The following is a 20,415-nucleotide window of genomic DNA, read 5'->3' on the forward strand; positions in this document are numbered from 1 at the left end:
CTTGTCCCAGGTAGGCCACTCAGTCTAAGTAGGAGGGAGTAGTTTTAATCCCCATTTTACAGATTAAAAAACTGAGGCAGAGAGAAGTTAAGTGACCGGCCCCAGGTCACACAACAGGCAAGTGGCAGAGTCGGAATTAGAACCCAAGTCTTCTGTCTCCCAGGCGCCGGTTCTTTCCACTAGGCCATTCTTCCTGTGCAATAGAGTTGGTAGACCGGATCACTTCCCACAAGAACCTCCTGAAGGTTCTTCAAAGGCAGGGTCACAGCCGTTAAGCACTAAGGTACATATCTGTAATTTATTTATTTCTATTAATGTCTTTCTCCCCTCTCAGGGTCGCACTTGGAGGGTTTCCGGTACTCTACCAGTCTCGACTACAGGAGGGACAGTTAAGTAGAAGCATATCCGTTCCATTCCTAGCTTGGGCAGTGGCTAGTGAATGGAAGGCAATATGCTACGAGTCAAAACTCACCTGTGCTGCGCGTGGAAGAGAGTTGAGGGTGGAGACTCAAGTTTACTGCGCGGAAGGAGGCAGTGGTAAACCACTTCCGTATTTTTACCAAGAAAACTCTATGGATACACTACCAGCACGATGGCAGATGGAGGTGGGGCGTTCTGGGAGAGATGTGTCCATGGTGTCGCTATGGGTCGGAGATGATTTGACGGCATAAGACAATTTCTGTCTCCCCCTCTATACTGTAAGCTCTTTGTGGCCAGGAAATATGTCTGTTTATCATTATACCTTACTTTCCCAAGCCCATAGTAAAGCGCTCTGCACACAGGAAGCGCTCAATAAATGCCACTGAATGAATGAATGACAAATATATTTCCTGCAGAGAACTCAGAGTCTGCCAGCCTAGGGCAAATTTGGCCAAACCAGTGCACCGGCTAGGGGTGGCTCCCATTGAGGTTGGCTGGGGCACAAGCGTCATACTGGACATTGAGCACTGGAGTACACTTGGATCCCATGGTTCTACTTTGTGGGCATCATAAAGTGGAATGTTGTTATCCTCTCACCTCTGCCCTTTGGTTCCCTCCTAGGAACTCTTCAGGATTTACAATCCCAAGCCTCTTCTCAGAGTCCCACACTCTTCTTGAAAAGGCACGTTCCTGAGGTGAGACTCAATTTCTGGATATTACCGAAACTAAGCCGCACACACGTTTCTTCCTGATAGAATCAGTCATTTGTAAAGGCTGAATAGAGCTATGCCGGGCTATATAACAATTAATTAAATCAGTAAATAAGTTATTATACTACAAATCCCATTAACAGGAGAGAAATTGAAGATTAAATCTTTTTAGCACGCTAACTAAAAAATGACTGTGAGCAGTCTTTTGAGGAAAGTCCTCTTTTCATTGCCTCAACAAGAATTATAGTTTAGTTAGAGAATTCCACTAGAGTTGAATAAATTAAATATAAACTGGATGGGCCAAGTCCGTTTTTAAAAGCTCCTGCCTCCGTCTTTCCGGTTTAGCTGTGTGCGCCTCATGTTTTTTAGGAGGCTCCCCGCTCCCCTCTCAGTGAGCTGCTTACTAATGCACATAAATTGATGGCCCCAATTACAGCATTTGTGAGTGCCTTGTAGGCTGTGCAGCAGGGGAAGCCACCCAGGATGCAACGGAGAGGAAATAATTGACTTTGAGAACTCTGCTCGACTTCTGCATCTGCCTCCTCACTGTCCTCCCAGCCTCCCGTCTCTCCCCACTCCAGTCCATACTGCACCCTGCTGCCCGGATCATTTTTCAACATAAACGTTCAGTCCACGTCTCCCCGCTCCTCGAGAACCTCGAGTGGTTTCTCATGCGCTACCGCATCAAACAGGAACTCCTTACCATTGACTTTAGAGCACTCAATCACCTTGTCCCCTCCTACCTTACCTCAGTGATCCCCTGCTATAACCCAGCCTACACACTTTGCTTCTCTGGCGCCAGTTTACTCACTTTATTCTGATCTTGTCTATCTTGTTATCGACCCCTTTCCCACATCCTCTCACTAGCCTGGAACTCCCTCCCCGTCTATATTGGCCAGACCACCACTCTCCCCACCTTCAGAGCGTTATTAAGGTCACATCTCCTCCAAGAGTTCTTCCCTGATTAAGCCCCCTTTTCCGTCTCCCTCTCCTTAATTTTTTAATGGAATTTTTCAAGTGTTTTCCATGTGCCAGGAGTGGCACTATAGGCACTGGAGTAGGTACAAGTTGAATCCAGTCCATGTCCCACATGGGGCTCACAGTCCTAATCCTCATTTTATAGATGAGGTAGCCGAAACACAGAGAAGTTAAGTGACTTGCCCAAAGTCACACAGCAGACAAGTGGCAGAACCGAGATTAGAGCCTAGCTCCTCATATTTCCAAGCCCATGCTCCTTCTACTAGGCCTCGCTCAGATCTTTTGACTTTTGGGCATTTGATATTAGTCGCATCTTCAACTCCACAGCACTTATGTACATATCTATAAATTATATATTATAAATTATTCACTTATATTAATGTCTGTCCCCCTACTCTAGACTATAAGCTCACTGTGGGCAGGGAACATGCCTGCCAATTCTGTTGTATTGTATTTTCCCAAGCTCTTAGTACAGTGTTCTTCACATAGTAAGGGCTTAATAAATACCAGTGTGATGATGATTATGATGATGCTCCCCATCCCCACCCAGAGTCTTGTAAGTCTGAACCAGCCAGCCCTAAGGAGGGAGAGTTAGCCCACCCTTTCCACACCCTATCCAAGTTTCCAGGGCAGGTGAGCCCAGCTAATTCAGCCACTCTTCCTGGCAACCAGCCCTTAAACTCTACCCCAGTCTCTTCCTCCTCATCCTCCAGCACATCTCAGATTCTCTTGCTAGGCCTCCCATGTTCCAGGTTCTACTGGTTACCTACCTAACCCAGGCCCGGCCCAGGCCCCACATCCCACCAGCTGGTCCCACGCCTCGGCCCGCTTGCGTCAGGTACACCCTGTGGCTCCTGAAATCCTGCCTTCCTCCTAGCCCAGGTCCCTGCAGCTGCTGCCCTACTTGGTCCTGCAATTCCAGTCCCCTGCCTTCAGGCCTGACACTTTACTTCTGCCCCTCACCCTCTTTCACCTTCTCACGTGACTCCTTTTGGCCTTCTATCCCCTGCGAACGCCACCTTCCTCCCTGCTTTCCCACTGCAGTCGCTCTTCCGGGAAGAACAGCCCGAGTGAGGAGTAGAGAGAGTGCAGGTCTCTCTGGGAAAAGTCAGCTGGTATATTCCATAGCAAGTCCCTTGTTTCCATCTTTGGGCCTTAAAGAGCCAGCCCTGAGGGAATGGGAGAGGTAAGAGATGGGATGAGCATATTTGTGTCTTCACATAATGTCCAGAGATCCTGGTGGTCAGAGATGCCAGATTTGGGTTTTGATCATTTAGGACACTGCCCTCAGCCATTCTCTGCTCTTGAAAAATGCAGCCACCTCAAAGTGGGATGGAAATAGGAACTGATGCAGACCCAGTGCGTAAATGAGGTCCAAAGATGTTTCAAGGAGGTGCCTCAGGTCCTCAGACATGTTGGTATGTATGTTACATACACAGCTTGTGCAAAGTGTGTCATGCCATCTTAGCCTGGAAGCTCCTGGAGGGCGGGGATCTGTCACACGAATGTTCATCGCTTCCCCGGCGGCAGGAGGAGCAGCACTGAGGGAACCGGGACTGAAGCTTAGGGAACGCAGTCCATTCAGCCTGCCTCCCGGCACAGGTCACTAGATCACAAATTCCCGCTGGGTGAACAGACTGTCTGGTGCCAGATGATATCTCCTTGCAGAAAAGGACTTGCAGCAAGCCCAGCGTAGGGGTCCAACAGGCAGGAGCAATGAAGGGATAGTTATCTGGTTGCTCATCTAGTGGATGAGCTGACATCCCAGGGTTTCATGGGGCCGGAAGCCAAGGAGGCTGATAATAATCATAATGATGATGGTATCTATTAAAAGCTTCCTATGCGTCAATCACCGTTCAAAGTGCTGGAGTAGATACAAACTATTGAGATCGGACACAGTCCCTGTCCCACATGCGGCTCACAGTCTTAATCTCCATTTTACAGATGAGGTAACTGAGGCATAGAGAGGTTAAGTGACTTGCCCAAGGTCCCACAGCAAATGGCGGAGCCTGGATTAGAATCCAGTTCCTTCTGACTCCCAGGCCTGTGCTCTATCTACTAGGCCATGCTGCTTCCCTTTCATGATACTTTAGTGTCCGGTAAGCAAAATACGTGGAACAGCTAATTCATGGTTCCTCTTGGGGCTCCCCGTGATGAGAGAGAGGGGAAGGCAGGAGAAAGGAGAGGGGAGACTGGAAGAGGAAGCTGCGGAATGCTCAGCTCAGGAATATGAGGCATTAGGTCCACACAAGGGAAGGTTGTGTTGGAGTGTTAGCTATTTTCTGTGTAGAATTAATCAGCCAATCCATTGTATTTATTGAGTACTTACTCTGTGCAGAGCACTGTACTAAATGCTTGGGAGAGTACATTGTTACAGAGCCGGTAGACATATTCCCTGCCCACAGTGAGTTTATAGTCTAGAGAGGGAGAATACTTAGTGTCCTTGCAGGCTCCTTCTTATCCACTTCCTGCCTGACTACTGACCCACAGACCCTTCCAGCATTTCTCACTCTGGCCCTGACAAGGCAGTGATGCGGATATATATATATATATATATATATGTTTTTTTTAAAAAAAACCTGTATTTGCTCTTCATTTTTCCTCATTGCCAGGATCTGAATTGGAGCTCCTCATGCCTACTGATGCCTGTCCCAGCGCCCTCAGCTCAAATAAATCAGGTTTAAAAAGCTGGCCAGCAATGGCCAGCTGCAGATATAGTTGAAGAGCCATACATTACAAGGTGCTGACTCAGACTGGGTTGCCCTGTTCCACCGATTGAATCAGAACTGAATGAGGCCTCCTGAGAAGGCAGAGATTGACGGGGAAATGGCTCCTGCAATCAACATTCGATTTTGTTGAGAAATTTCCTATCGGGCCAGACGAAATGAACCAGATAAACCTGGCATTTTTCTATAGCTGAGCAGTAGAGTCTTTGGCTTCCTGAACCCAGGTATGATCACTACACACTCGTTCTCCCACTTCTGGATGCCAAAATCGAAACAGTGTTTCCAGAACATAGCTCTTGAATGATTTTTGGAGGAGGCCATTCGGGAGATTGACCAATCAATCCTTGATTTTTATCGGAAACGCGCTGTTTGCAGAGCACTGGACTAAGCGCATGAGAGAACACAATACAATAGAGTGGGTAGACATCATCCCTGCCCACTGCCCACAAGGACTTTACAATCTAGTAGGGGAGAATGAAGCTTGGAGATTAGAATGGAGATCTAAACCACCACTTATTAAGGGTTAAGCAAGCAGTAAATGTTAGGGATCAAAAACAGATCTGAAATAAACAAAAAAGCAACACTGTACTTCCCTCGAACAATGCACCCACCAAGCGGACGCTCAGAAAGGCCTCGGTCATCCTCCTCTTCGTCCTCCTCCCCCTTGTCCTACTCTTCCTCCTCCACCTCTCTTTTGTCTTCCTCCTCTTCCTCCTTGTTGTACTTGTCCTACCCCTTGTCATCCTCCTCCTCCTCCTCATTGTCCTCCCTCCTCCTCTTCCTCATCTTCTTCCTCATTCTCCTCCTCCTTCTTGTCCTCCTCTTCCTTCTCCTCCTCCTCCATTAGTCTATTTAAGGAGGTTAAGCAGAGAAGCAGCGTGGCTTAGTGGTAAGAGCACGGGCTTGGTAGTCAGAGGACGAGGGTTCTAATCCCAGCTCTGCCACTTGTCTGCTGTGTGACCTTGGGCAAGCCACTTAACTTTTCTGTGCCTCAGTTACCTCATTTCCAAAATGGGGAATAAGACCTTGAGTCCCACTTGGGACAACCTGATGACCTTGTATCTACGCCAGCGCTTAGAACAGTGCTTGGTACATAGTAAGTGCTTAACAAATACCATAACAGTAATTATAATTACCACCTGGGGTGCTTTGAAGTACCAACGGTGATATTAGATTGAAAAGTCCTGATCTATAGATGTAGGGGTGACCCCTATGGATACTTAAACTGTTTTCTGCTGGAGGGTGGTTAGCGAAGAGAAGGATTCCAGTGGTGAACACCCAGGAAGCATAGATGGAGGGGACACGGAAGGACTGTTTGTGCTGATGCTGCTCCGTACACAGAGATCTAAAGCTCTTATTCCCCTGGTCGGAGGCTCCCCCTTGACCCTCCTTCCGTGGCGGGGACAGAGTAATTGTCAGATGATGAGACAGCGATACAGTCGGCAATAGTATTTACTGTTGAAAACTGGTTTGGAGAGAAGTAATTAAGGGCCCTTCTGCCGTACGGTACCAGCATTTTAATAGGCTCCGTCTGCAAGTGAATGTCTCGGAAATGCAGGGGAAGCTGTGCGGCTTAAGGGATGAAGCACGGGCCTGGGAGCCAGAGGATCTGGGTTCTAATTCTGCCTTCACCACTTGCCTGTTGGGTGACCTTGGGCAAATCTCTTAACTTCTCTATGCCTCAGTTTCCTCAACTCCAAAATACGTATTCAATATCTGTTCTCCCTCCTACTTGACTGTGAGCCCCATATGGGACAGGGACTGAATGCAGTCTGATTAACTTGTATCTACCCCAGTGCTAACAACAATGTTTGACACACAGTAAGTGCCTAACAAATACCATAAAAAAAAATGAGGGAGGCAGAGTGAGCTAGTGGATAGAGCTCAGGACTAGGGGCCAGAGGATCCAGGTTCTGGTCCCAACTTTGCCACTTGTCTGCTGTGGGACTTGAGGCAAATTGCTTACCTTCTCTGTGCCTCATTTTCCTCATCTGTAAAACAGGGATGAAATAATCTCCCATCCTCTTAGACTATGAGTCCCAGGGATTGGGTCCAATCTGATAATCTGCAATCTACTGCAGCACTTGGCACAATGCTCGGGCCCATAGAGAGCACTTGATAAATACTATCATTATTGAGGCATTTGTGAGAACTTTTTTCTCCACTTCATTCATTCATTCATTCAATAGTATTTATTGAGCGCTTACTATGTGCAGAGCACTGTACTAAGCGCTTGGAATGTACAAATCGGTAACAGATAGAGACAGTCCCTGCCCTTTGATGGGCTTACAGTCTAAGTTCTGGGAAATCCTGGGAAAGTATCCCATCATCCCAGAACTCAGGCTCCGAGGCTTTCACAGACGATTCAGCCCAAGCCGGGGATCTGGAGAGCTCTAGAGCTATCTTGGGGAGACGGGACTAGACAGAGTCACGTATAGAGGTCTGGGAGGGGAGGAGGGACTTCAGCTTCCCTCACCCTGAAGCAGACCTGTTCTGTGAAATGTCATTCTTCCATTTAATTATCTAGATACAGTCTTCCCTTTGAACTGAAGTCTTTGTTAAAAAAAAGGCTGAGCTCTTCATGGTGATGAAATTTGTTTTCTAAAGTCAAATAGGAAGCTCATTTATATTTTGATCTCAGCTGGGAAGCTTTGAAATGAATTCTTTTAACTAACCTGGATGAGAATTTACTGCACTAAAGCAGAGCATAAAAGAACTATCTCCCAAGTAGTGCCTGGCTGCAAACTTTCCTATCTGCCTCCATCCTCTCTGATCAGTGAGCTGCCCCTATAATCAGGTGTGAGGCAGGGGTTGGGATTCCTTTCCCCTTCACCTGTCATTCTTTAAGGCGATCAGATAGTTATTTCTTCAGTTTGAATCCTGCTCTTAGTGCTTCAGTTCAGTGCCGCATCCAACATACAATTACTCTCCCACTCTTCAAACCCTTACTGAAAGTGCATCTCCTCTAAGAGGGCTTCCTGGCTAAGCCCTCCTTCCCTCTCCTTCTAACTCCCTCTGCATCTCCCTGACTTGCTCCCTTTATTCATGCCCCCTCCCAGCCCCACATCACTTATATACATATCTAATTTATTTATTTAGATTAATGTCTGCCCTCTAGACTGTAAGCTCATGGTGGACAGGGAATATTTCTGCTTATTAATAATAATTATTGTTATAGTGTACTCTCAAAAGCCTAGTACTCTTCTTTGCACGCAGTAAGTACTCAATAAATAGGACTGAATTGAAATGAATTGAAAGTATTGCCCCGAGTTTCCTCCAGTAAGCTTTTGGCAGAGGGAGGCCCTTAGTGGAAAGATGCCAGGACACCAGAGGTCTAATCAATCAATCAATCAATCAGTGTTATTTGTCGAGAGCTTATTGTATTAAGTGCTAATGTACTGTAAGTAGAGTGGGAGGACATGACTGTGCAATCAAGAAGCTTATGAGTTCTGGCTCGGGTACTTGGCTCCTGTGTGGCTTTGGGCACACAAGTCACCTAACTTCTTGTTGCCTCAATTTCCTTCTCTATAAAAGAGGTGTAAAACACCTGTTCTCCTCCCTCTTAGACTATGAGCCCTGTGTGAGACCGCTGCTGTGTCTGATCTGAATCGACTCCAGGGCTAAACACAGGGCTTGGCATACCTTCAGCCCTATAGTATTTATGTATATGTCTATAAATTATATATTATTTATTTATTTAATATCTGTCTCCCCATCTCGACTGTAAGTTTGAGGTGGGCAGGGAACCTGCCTACCAACTCCACTGTATTGTACTCTCCAAGCACTGAGTCTGGTGCTATGAAGACAGTAAGTGCTCAGTAAATACCATTGACTGATTGACATAGAAAGTGTCTAATAAACACCAACATTATTATCGTTGCTGGGGAATTATCTGAGAAACCACTTGACTTGGCTATTGTCCTTTGAGGTGTTCATCTCCCAGGCACAAAGGGCCAGGTGTGTGGGCGGGGGAGAGTGAATATCAGCTCTCTCCTAAAAACAGAATCAGGAAAACATAACAAGACTGCGGCTACGGGGCTGAGCAGGGGCTGCTCACTGACCCGACACAAGCCCTCTCCCCTCTCCTTTCCAATTACCGAGATTCAACACTGGCTTTCAAATTCTGATTGCCAGTACAAATTGATTTTATTTTTCCTTCTTCTTTCCAACACAGTAATTTAGAGGTTTCTCGGAGTTTGGTTTTTTTAATCTATGGGCTGACGAAACCTGTTTGAATAGTGAGATTAAGGGAGTTTTCATTTCATTTGCTTCTTTGAGATACTTTAATCCCCAGAAAAGAAAGATTAGAGAATTTTTCACAGTATAAAGAGGGTTTTTGAATCTTCATGTTAATATCATTCTTGCCACTGAGTTTTCTTTTATTTTTCCAGGTCAGTCCCTGCTACTTCCACCCACCAAGCTAGTCTCTCCCAGTGTGGTGAGTGAAAGAAGGATGGGATGAGGTAGTCAAGAGGTAAAAACCCAATGAGCAGAATGAATAATTCTGCTTTATAGAAGCAACATGGACCAGTGGGAAGAGCATGGGACTGGGAGCCGAGAGACCTAGGTTCTAGTCCTAGTCCCAGCTCTGCCTCTACCTCTTGTGCCTCAGTTACTTTATCTGTAAAATGGAGATTAAATCCCACTCCCTCCTACTGAGACTGCGAGTCCCATGTGAGGTAGGGACTATGCCCAGCTGATTATCTTGCATCTACCCCAGAACTAAGAACAGTGCTTGGCACATAGTAAGAATTTAAGTGTCATTTTAAAAAAAACCTGGGCACTTGATCACAGTTCTCAGTATTGAAATTAAAGGCCATTTTGTGCCATACATGAGTGATGGGGTGAAACATCTATTCTGTTAGACTGTAGGGCAGGGATTGTGTCCATCGAATACATTGTATTCTCCCAAGGGCTTAATACAGGACTCTGAACACAATGAGGGCTACTGACAAGGGCTCTGACACTTGTCCACTGTATGACTTTGGGCACATCCTTTCACTTCTCTGTGCCTCATTTACCTCATCTTTAAATTGGGGATTAAGACTGCGAGCCCCATGTGGGACAAGAACTGTGTCCAACTTGATTAGCTTATGTCTACCCCAGAGCTTAGAACAGTGCTTGACACATAGTAAGTGTTTAAAAAATACCATTATTATTATTATTATTCACCCTTTAAGTGGACCTTGCGATCCTCCCCTCTGGTGGCAGCTGGGAACTGGCTCGTTGTCTGCAAGTGAGGCTCAGGTGCTGCTACATACATTCCAGCTGGAAAGTGAGGCTGGATCCATCCACCCACCACCTCCTACCCTTCATGAGCCGTGAGTGAGCACACAGTGGCTTGGGGCTGTGATCTGGGCCATGGTGGCTTTATTAGCTTAAGTGTTTTTACTCTTTTTGTTTCTGAAAGTACTCAGTCAAACATGATTATGGAGTACTTACTGTGTGCAGAGCACTGTACTAAGCACTTGAGAGAGATAATACAACAGTAGATGCATTCCCTGCCCACAGTTAGCTTACAATCTAGACAGGGAGACAGTCATTAATATAAATAAATTACAGATACCTACATAAGTGTTGTGGGGCTGGGAGTGGGGATGAATAAAGGGAGCAAGTCAGGGTGACACAGAAGGGAGTGGGGGAAGAGAAAAGGAGGGCTTAGTCAGGGAAGGCCTCTTGGAGGAGATGTGTCTTCAGTAAGGCTTTGAAGCTGGGGAGAGTAATTTTCTGTCAGTATGGAGAAGGGAGGGAATTCCAGGCCAGAAGCAGGATGGGGGAGAGGCTGGTAGCAAGATAGATTAGATTGAGGTAGGGAGAAGGTTAGCATTAGAGGAGCGAAGTGTGCAGTTTGGGTTGTAGTAGGAGGATAGCTGCATTCATCAGGGGGTGAGGCTTTCCATATTTAGTGGGAATGGCTTAATCTTGAATCATCACCAACTCACCCCTTTGTTCCCCAACTACTTGCTTAAGTATTGACTTGTTGACATTTGAAGGGCCCAAGTGGCTGGGCATCTCCTCCCCCAGCATTCTGTGCTACTTTCTTGTTAATTCTGAGGCAAACCAATCAATGGGAATATTCCTAGATTCTCAAACACTGATGGCAGGCTCCTGTAGAGACCGTAAGCTCGTCGTGGGCAGGGAACACGTTTATTAACTTTTTTATATTGTACTCTCCCAAGTACTTAGTACAGTGCGCTGCACACACTAACTGCTCAACAAATATGATTGATTGTCATTTCTTTCTTTGCACTGGAATGACCTAAATCAGAGAAATAAAGGCAGCAATCTATTTAAAGGGAGACCCGCTGGATTTTCCTCCCTGCCCCTCCGCCCCTTAAGGCCGGATTTGGAAGTCGATGCCGGGATTGGTATGGAAAGACCTACTCTTCGATGCTTCTTTATTTCCTGTCACTTCAGTCGCGGTATTAAAGGGCCGTTGAATTAATTCATGCTGTTTACGGCGGTACACTTAATGAGCCTTTCCGAGAGGGAAGACTCGCCTTGAGCGGGGGTGTTGCGTATGCCGCCGTTTTGCTCTCTTGACCAGATACTGAATAGCTCCCTTGCAACGGGATGCAGGGTGATGATTCAGCATTTATTCTCTCCCGCCATAGATGCTGATTCATTGAGCCAAGAGGAAAACGACTGTAGGACTGTCTCATTTGGAGCTCCTGTTTACAAGCAAGCAGCAAATAAACCATCTGAAGGAAAATCTTTCCTTCGTGGCAAACGGAATCATTCCCAGGGACTTCTCGTGCCTCGGTCGGACTTCCATTCCAAGTGGTAGGCAGAGAACAGAAATTAGCAGTGGAACATGAGCTCACCCAAGTTTGGGGATAAAAACAGAACAGAATTCTTAGTGGAGACCATCGTATTAAAAATAAGTCAGAAAGCTAAAAAAAAACCCCTCAAAATCCTCCTTTTGGAATGCCTTCCTGCAACAGAAGAGCTGCCAAAGCGAATGTGTTTATGATTCATCAAAAATCAAACAGATTTTCTTGCTTTATATTTAGAAATAAACTGTCTAGGTATTCTGTAGAATGAAAGCATTATATATTTAGAAATCCTAATTGTGGGTATTTTTTTCTTTATTTGAAAAGCTGCTTTAAAACCAAACTCGTTTTCATTTCTCATTAGGAGTGTATTTCCCCTCTTCAAATCTTTTTTTCCCAGCTGATGGTCTGGATTAGGTCAAAAGCAAGCACTAAAATGACACGTAATAATAATTAATAACTGTGGTATTTGGGAAGCACTTAATACGTCTCAAGATCTTTAATCAGCACTGAGGTACATATAAGATTATCAGGTCAAATGTAGTCCCTGTCTTACCTGGGCTCAGAGTGTAAGGGATGTGGGCGGGGGGGAACCCATATCGAATCTCTGCTTTATAGATGAGGAAACCGAGGCCCAGAGAAGTTAAGTGATTTGCCCAAGGTCTCTGAGCAGGCAAATGGCAGAACTGGGATTAGAACACAAGTCCTCTGATCTCAGGCCCCTGCTTCTTTCTACTAGGCCTTGCTGCTTTTCACATGCATGGTGTCTAGCTAACACCATCCTCTCCATCTAAAAGGCTACTATGATGATCCCGAAACTTATCATACCCTTCCATGACTACTGCAGTAGCCTCCTCTCTGACCTCCCTGCCTCTTGTCTCTCTCCTTTCCCAGTCCATTCTTCACTTCGATGCCCAGATCACTTTTCTAAAACCATTCAGTCCACATTTCTCCCTTCTAAATAACCTTTAAGAGTTGCCCATCCATCTCTGCATCAGACAGAAACTCCCAATACACTCAATCAGTTCTCCCCTTCCTATCTTACCTTATTGAACTACTCCAATCCAAACCACGCACTTCACTCTTCAAATGTCAACTTACTTACTGTAACTCAGCCTCATCTTTCTCACCTCCAACCCCCTGCCCACATCCTCCCTCTAGCCTGGAACTCCCTCCACCTTCATATCTAACAGACCACCACACCCGTCCTTCAAAGCCCTCCTAAAAGCATACCTCCTCCAAGATGCCTTCCCTAACTAAATCCTTGTTGCCCCTAATAATAACTATGGTATTTGTAAAGTGGCTACTAGTTTTTGTGAAGTGCCCACTATGTGCCAAGTACTGTACTAAGCGCTGGGATGGATACAAGCAAATCAAGTTGGACACAGTCCCTGTTCCACAGTGTTCTAAGCACTGGGACAGATACAAGGTAATCAGGTTGTCCCACCTGGGGCTCACACTCTTAATCCCCATTTTCCAGATGAGGTAACTGAGGCACAGAGAAGTGAAGTGACTTGCCAGCAGACACACGGCAGAGCTGAGTTTAGAAACCAGGTCCTTCTGGCTTCCAGGCCTCTGCTCTATGCATTCCCTATTGGCCCTCCCTTCTGCTTTACCTATGCATTCAGGGTCTACTCCCCTTAAACACTCGATATTCACTTCACCCCCAGCACTTATGTACATTACCTCATAACTCTGCCATTTCCCTTTATTTTAACATCTGTCTTCCTCTATAGACAGAGGAAATGGCAGAGTGATCATTTCGACCAACTTTTTGTAGTGCACTTTCCCAAGTGCTTGATATGAAACTCTGAACACAGTAAGCGCTCAATAAATGCCACTGATGGATTGATAGCTCCTCTTCCACCTCCTCTCTGCAAAAGACAAGGAGCTCCACATTATCTCACTCCTTGCCAGACATTCTTCAAGTTGCCTACCCAGTTTCTGACTCATATGCCTGTTTGATTAGAGCCAAGCCCAGGATTCTGAGAGCTCTGAACCATCCTCAGATGGCTGACTGAGGATTCCAGGCTCTTCTTGCCCACCCCGCCCCAAACCCCACTGCTCCTCCTGATTGGCAACCTGGAACAACCCCCTCCCCACCAGCCTCCGCTAGATTCCTCTCCCCTTTCGGCGGATTGTGACAGATGGGGAAATGAAGGCAGTGGGTGTCTCCCCCATGTTTTGTCCACTTTGACTCCAGGAAAAGAACCTCGGCCACCCAACCGCCAGCTTTTCATTCCCACACTCGCACTCTCCGCCTCCCCCACCACCCCAAGCCGTTGGAGATGGGATCGGGGAAGAAGAAAATCATATCCTAGATGTCATCAGAACATTCAAGACCCGACCATCTACCATAGTAGCGAGCCCAGGACCGCACAGGTTCCTGAGACCAAGCAATCTTTTCAGTAATAAACCTAACCATGTAACTGAAGAGAACCCACTAGGATATAAAACCACGAAGAGACATCTTCCCACTGGCCCTGGTTCCTCAGACTCATCAGGGACTGTCTCAATCTTCTTTTTGCTTGAAGTAGGCTTGAGAAATTGAAACCGATCCAGGGAAAGCTGGGCCTTTGGCATTTATGAGTTTCTGTTTGTGGGGGGAGAGAAGATGATGGAGGAAAGCAGAATCTTTGCCCCTTCCCCCAGGGCTCTCAAGCGCATTCACTAAACTGTGCCTTCTGGCTAAGGAGCTGACATTTCCCATTTCCATCCTTGCCCTTCTGTGCTAGAAGAATATGTTAAGACATCGCCTTTGCTGCCTGTGTGAGCTGGGTGTGCGTATGAGCACTTGCTGGCCTTTATAAATGAGCTAATCTGGTGTCAAGGGACCTGGTGCTAAATCTTCACCCCGCTCCCTCCCGACTGCTCTGAGGGGGCTGGGGATGCCTTTCTGAATTGTCATCCCCCATTCTCCTTCCTTTATTATTGGGGAAAATCTGTAATTTCCTAGGGGGACTCAACCTAGGAAAGACAGATTTTTATAGGGTGAATCTTGACCCGCAAAGCCCACCGCTGTTTCACTTCACTCTGCACTTTCTTAAGTCATTTGAGATCCAACAGAGGAGTTTCTGCTAGGCCTTTTGGAAAACACAAATATAAGACTTCCATCTCGAAGGTACCTAATAGACGGGGCCTAGAAAGGAAGGGAATCGCGGAGGCAAACAGAACTATCACTGCACTTAAACCTTTCCAGGAAGGGAATGGTCTTTTGAAACTAGATCTCCACAAAGGAGTCCTCCACAAATTCACCTTGGTAGGAGTCAATCAGTCAGTCATATTTATTGAGTGCTTAGAGTGTGAAGAGCACTATGCTAAGCACTTGGGAAAGTACAATACAACAATAAGCAGACACAATCCCTGCCCACAATGAGCTTATAGCCTAGAAGGGAAAACAGGCATTATTATAAATATATTACAGATATGTATATAAGTGCTGAGGGGCTGGGAGGGGGGATGAATAAAGCGAGCAAGTCGGGATGACGCAAAAGGGAGTAGGAGAAGAGGAAAGGGGGCCTTATTCAGGGAAGGCCTCTTGGAAATAACACTCCTCACTGAGACCCTACTCTCAGAGTAGGCAACTTTGGTGTGTCACTCTAAGACTAACTGAATGACTGCCATTAGAATAGTTACATAACTTTCACTTCAAGACATCTTAAATTTAGGATTCCCTCCAAATGAAAGGATGGGCCCGGTGGTGCAGTAGCTTTAGCGATACCTTAGAGCCAACCTAACAGCTGATTCTTTCCTTTATTTTTTTTCCCTCCTTTCTCACTTCTGTCTTCCCTCCGCCCCAGTCCCCGGCTTGGTTGCCGGTTGGAAGGTGAAGCTATTAAAAGGTGTCATTTGCACCAGAAGGGAAGCATGAGGGATCTGGGGGGTGGAAGGAAAAGGAGGCTGGGACACAACCGCATCAGTGTGTTCTGCAGTTTGACACTGTTGTGTCTGATTTTTAAGTGAATAACTTTCCCAAGGCCATAGTGGTGGGCGTGATCTGAAATGGCACCACTGGGAGAGTTTGGAGACTGTGCTGACATTGGCTGAGGAGCTTAGAGGGCCCTGGGGATCCATTTGGAAACTTGAAGGCGCAAGATGGGACTCCAGAGAGAGTATCGGATCCTACCTCAACAACTACTGCAGCTGACCGGCCAGAACTGGCTTGCTCTGTGTCTGAAGCAATCCTATCAGAGTCTTTTCCTGCCTCTCATAATAATTACTGTAGTATTTGTTAAGTGCTTACTATATGCCAAACACTAACTATATGCAAAGCGCTATGATAGTTCCAAGAAAATCAGGTTGGATAGAATCCCTGTCCCACATGTGGCTCACAGAGCTGGTAATAGTGAGCAATGTTCAGCAAGAGGAAGAAGCAGTGTGGCTCAGTGGAAAGAGCACGGGCTCGGGAGCCGGAGGTCATGGGTTCGTATCCCAGCTTTGCCACCTGTCAGCCGTGTGACTGTGGGCAAGTCACTTTACTTCTCTGTGCCTCAGTTCCCTCATCTGTAAAATGGGAATGAAGACTGTGAGCCTCATGTCGGACAACCTGATTATTTATTCATTCATTCAATAGTATTTATTGAGCGCTTACTATGTGCAGAGCACTGTACTAAGCGCTTGGAATGTACAAATCGGTAACAGATAGAGACAGTCCCTGCCCTTTGACAGGCTTACAGTCTAATCGGGGGAGACAGATAGACAAGAACAATGGCAATAAACAGTGGCAATGAATAGAATCAAGGGCAATAAATAGAATCAAGATAAATAGAATCAAGAACACTGTATCAACCCCAGCGCTTAGAACAGTGCTCTGCACATAGTAAGCACTTAACAGATACCAACATTAACTAATTAATTAATTAGTAAGAATATATTCTTCCTCAAGACTCCAGGCACCTCACTGGCTTCTGGGTATACCATCGTCTCCACAAACACTACAGAAAAGGGTTTGGGAGTCAGTAGGTTGCGTAGGTCGCCCACCTGGAAGTCAAGAGACTTGATTCTAATCCCAGCTACACCACTTGCTTGACCTTAAAGAAGCCACTTTACTTCAGTTTCCTTCTCTGTAAAATGGGAATTGTGGTGAGCCCACAGTAAACTGTCTTACTAGCGACTGTTTGTGATCCCGCAAACAACAAAAAGGAAGAGATTCGTGAAGTGGCTGATGGGCTCTACCTGAAGGCAGATGATTGCTAGCCTGTGGGGGCATAGCATGGAGGGAGGTGTAGCCTTCTCTCCCTGTTCTGCCTGGCAACAGGCCTGGACCAATCAGTGATTGCTATGTAGGGCCACAGCTGCGACGCCTAAGGCAGATAAAAGGCGGTCATTTTGAGTTGCACAGAGGTACAGAGAAGGTATGTGTTGAAGCAGTGTAGAGGCATGTTGAACTGAGCAAGCGGCACCGAGGAGCAGAGGCATGCAAGGGGCGCCCAGAAAGCACACACAGAAGTAGAAAGAAGAAGCATTGGCAGGAAGGGTCCTTGGCCAGAAGACTCGTATTGGACCCTTGGTGGAGTGGAATGAGTGTGTGGATGTGTCATTCCCTTGCACGTTGGTAAATCTAATTTAAAAAACTTTCCACGGTCTGGTGTGATTTGACTGTACTATGGGTCACTGAGGCTTCCCTGATCTTGGAAGGTCCTGGTTCATTCAATAATATTTATTGAGTGCTTACTATGTGCAGAGCACTGTTGGTATGAGCCAGGGGTTGTTACAGAAATTAAATAGTAATAATGATGGTATTTAAGTGCTTACTAAGTGCTGGGGTATTTATTCAATTCCCTTGTATTTATTGAGCACTTACTGTGTGCAAAGCACTGTAATAAGTGGTTGGAAAGTACAATTCAGCAACAGAATTGGGGTAGATAAAGGTAATCAGGTTGCCCCACATGGGGCTCCCAGTCTTAATCCCCATTTTATAGATGAAGTAACTGAGGCACAGAGAAGTAAAGTGACTTGCCCAAGGTCACATGGTAGACATGTGGCAGAGCTGGGATTAGAACCCATGATTAGATAATAATAATGTTGGTATTTAAGTGCTTACTATGTGCAGAGCACTGTTCTAAGCGCTGGGGTAGATACACGATAATCAGGTTGTCCCACGTGAGGCTCACAGTCTTAATCCCCATTTTACAGATGAGGAAACTGAGGCACAGAGAAGTGAAGTGACTTGCCCCCAGTCACACAGCTGACAAGTGGCAAAGCTAAGATTTGAACCCATGACATTTGATTCCCAAGCCCGGGCTCTTTCCACTGAGCCACACTGCTTCTCTCATGCTATTGCCACTAGGCTATGCTGCCTCTTGCAAATAAAAAGCTGTTAATAATTGAATAACTGTCTCCCTCACCTCAGATAGTGAGACCCCTTTGTAAAAGGGACTCTGTCTGACCTGATTATCTTGTATCTACCCCAACTCTAAGGTGGTGCTTGGCACATAGTAAGCACTTCATGAACACTGAACTTGTTATTAATTATTAAAGCACCCAATAACCAGTCATACTGCTAAGATAAGCTAGTCTCTAAACTGCAAGCTCGTTATGAGCAGGGAACGTGTTTATTGTTATTGTACTCGCCCAAGCAGTATGGTGCATCGCACAAGTAAGTGCTCAATAAATATGAATGATGATTATGGTATTTGCTAAGCGCTTACTAGATACCAGGCACTCTACTAAGCCCTGGGGTGGATACAAGCAAATCAGGTTGGACACAGTCCCTGTCCCATGTGGGACTCTCAGTCTCAATCCTCATTTTTCAGCTGAGATAACTGCGGCCCAAAAAAGTGAAGCGATTTACCCAAGGTCACACAGCAGACTTGTGGCAGAGCCAGGATTAGAATGCATGACCTTCTGACTCCCAGGCCCGTGTTCTATCCATTACACCATGCTGCTTCTGAAACAATGAATGAATGAAACAACTTCAGGATCTCTAAGCCCTAAATAGGGTGATATTTTAGGCAGGAATCTTTCATGTGGTTCTGAGGGGAGCTCAGTATAAATGCCATCTTTTCTTTTGTTTATTTTCTGTCTACCTACTTAAAACCCTTGACCCTGGGTTCTGTTTTGGTCCAACCTCACAGAGCCTAGAATCTAAAAAGGGAAGAGACTTTTGGAAGATCGTAATTACTGTCAGTGGTATTTTTTGAGGACTTACTGTGTGCAGAGCAGTGTACTAAGCACTTGGAAGAGTACAATACAAGGTAGACACATTTCCTGCCCACCAGGGATATAATTCTAAGGGGAAGGCTAACTTTCATGTTGAGAACAAACTAAAAAGGTCTGGAAAGACACAGATGAGAGACATGTTTGAGGTAGGCAAAATCAATCAGTAGTATTTCCTGAGTGCTTCCTCTTTGCAGACCACTTAGTACAGCACTTGAGAGGGTATAATAGTCGACATGATCCCTGATATCAAAGAGCATCCAATCTAGTTGGTAAAATTCACACGGGGTATTCCAAATACTGAACATCCCACAATACCAGAGCAAAGAGGCATCTATTAAGGCTCGAAGGGAATAGGCTTAAAGCAATGTCAGTCGATCAGTAATATTTACTGAGCACCTATTGAGCCCACTGTATTGGGCGCATTGGGGGAGTGCCATAGGAAGAAAGACATAGTTCCAGTCCCTGAAGAAATTACAGGTCTAATGGAACACTTCTTCACTTTGTGGATGGTAAACATGGAATTCATTCCCAGGGGAGTTTGTGGAATCTAGGTTCTAATCCCTGCTCTGCCACATGTCTGCTGTGTGACCTTGGGCAAGTCAGATCACTTCTTTGAGCCTCAGTTACCTCATCTATAAAATTCATTCATTCATTCAATAGTATTTATTGAGCGCTTACTATGTGCAGAGCACTGTACTAAGCACTTGGGATGAACAAGTCGGCAACAGATAGAGACAGTCCCTGCCGTCTGACGGGCTTACAGTCTAATCGGGGGAGACGGACAGACGAGAACGATGGCAATAAACAGAGTCAAGGGGAAGAACATCTCGTAAAAACAATGGCAACTAAATAGAATCGAGGCGATGTACAATTCATTAACAAAATAAATAGGGTAACGAAAATATATACAGTTGAGCGGACGGGTACAGTGCTGTGGGGATGGGAAGGGAGAGGTGGAGGAGCAGAGGGAAAAGGGGAAAATGAGGGTTTAGCTGTGGAGAGGTAAAGGGGGGATGGCAGAGGGAGTAGAGGGAGAAGAGGAGCTCAGTCTGGGAAGGCCTCTTGGAGGAGGTGAGTTTTAAGTAGGGTTTTGAAGAAGGAAAGAGAATCAGTTTGGCGGAGGTGAGGAGGGAGGGCGTTCCGGGACCGCGGGAGGACGTGACCCGGGGGTCGACGGCGGGATAGGCGAGACCGAGGGACGGTGAGGAGGTGGGCGGCGGAGGAGCGGAGCGTGCGGGGTGGGCGGTAGAAAGAGAGAAGGGAGGAGAGGTAGGAAGGGGCAAGGTGATGGAGAGCCTCGAAGCCTAGAGTGAGGAGTTTTTTGTTTGGAGCGGAGGTTGATAGGCAACCACTGGAGTTGTTTAAGAAGGGGAGTGACATGCCCAGATCGTTTCTGCGGGAAGATGAGCCGGGCAGCGGAGTGAAGAATAGACTGGAGCGGGGCGAGAGAGGAGGGAGGGAGGTCAGAGAGAAGGCTGACACAGTAGTCTAGCCGGGATATAACGAGAGCCTGTAACAGTAAGGTAGCCGTTTGGGTGGAGAGGAAAGGGAAAGGGTGGGGATTAAGAGTGTGAGCCCCAAGGAAACAGGGACTGTGTCCAACCCGATTAACTTGTATCTACCCCAGCACTTAGAAGTGTGCTTGAC

General features: G+C 46.3%; 1 protein-coding gene and 1 non-coding gene across 2 annotated transcripts in view; both read left to right on the plus strand.

The window, feature by feature from the left end:
* Window positions 1-324: 324 nt before the first annotated feature.
* On the plus strand, window positions 325-462 carry LOC114809471. Its single transcript, XR_003757255.1, has one exon. It is a non-coding gene; the product is annotated as a small nucleolar RNA SNORA7 (small nucleolar RNA).
* Window positions 463-768: 306 nt separating this feature from the next.
* Window positions 769-20,415, plus strand: part of RPH3A (rabphilin 3A) — a 159,581-nt gene continuing 139,934 nt past the window's right edge. The window contains exon 1 of the mRNA XM_029057760.2: window positions 769-1,115. The gene's annotated coding sequence lies outside the window, so the exon portion shown is untranslated. The remainder of the gene's footprint in view (window positions 1,116-20,415) is intronic.

Source organism: Ornithorhynchus anatinus, chromosome 2, assembly GCF_004115215.2.
Source record: "Ornithorhynchus anatinus isolate Pmale09 chromosome 2, mOrnAna1.pri.v4, whole genome shotgun sequence".
In the NCBI taxonomy this organism is placed as follows: Eukaryota; Metazoa; Chordata; class Mammalia; order Monotremata; family Ornithorhynchidae; genus Ornithorhynchus; species Ornithorhynchus anatinus.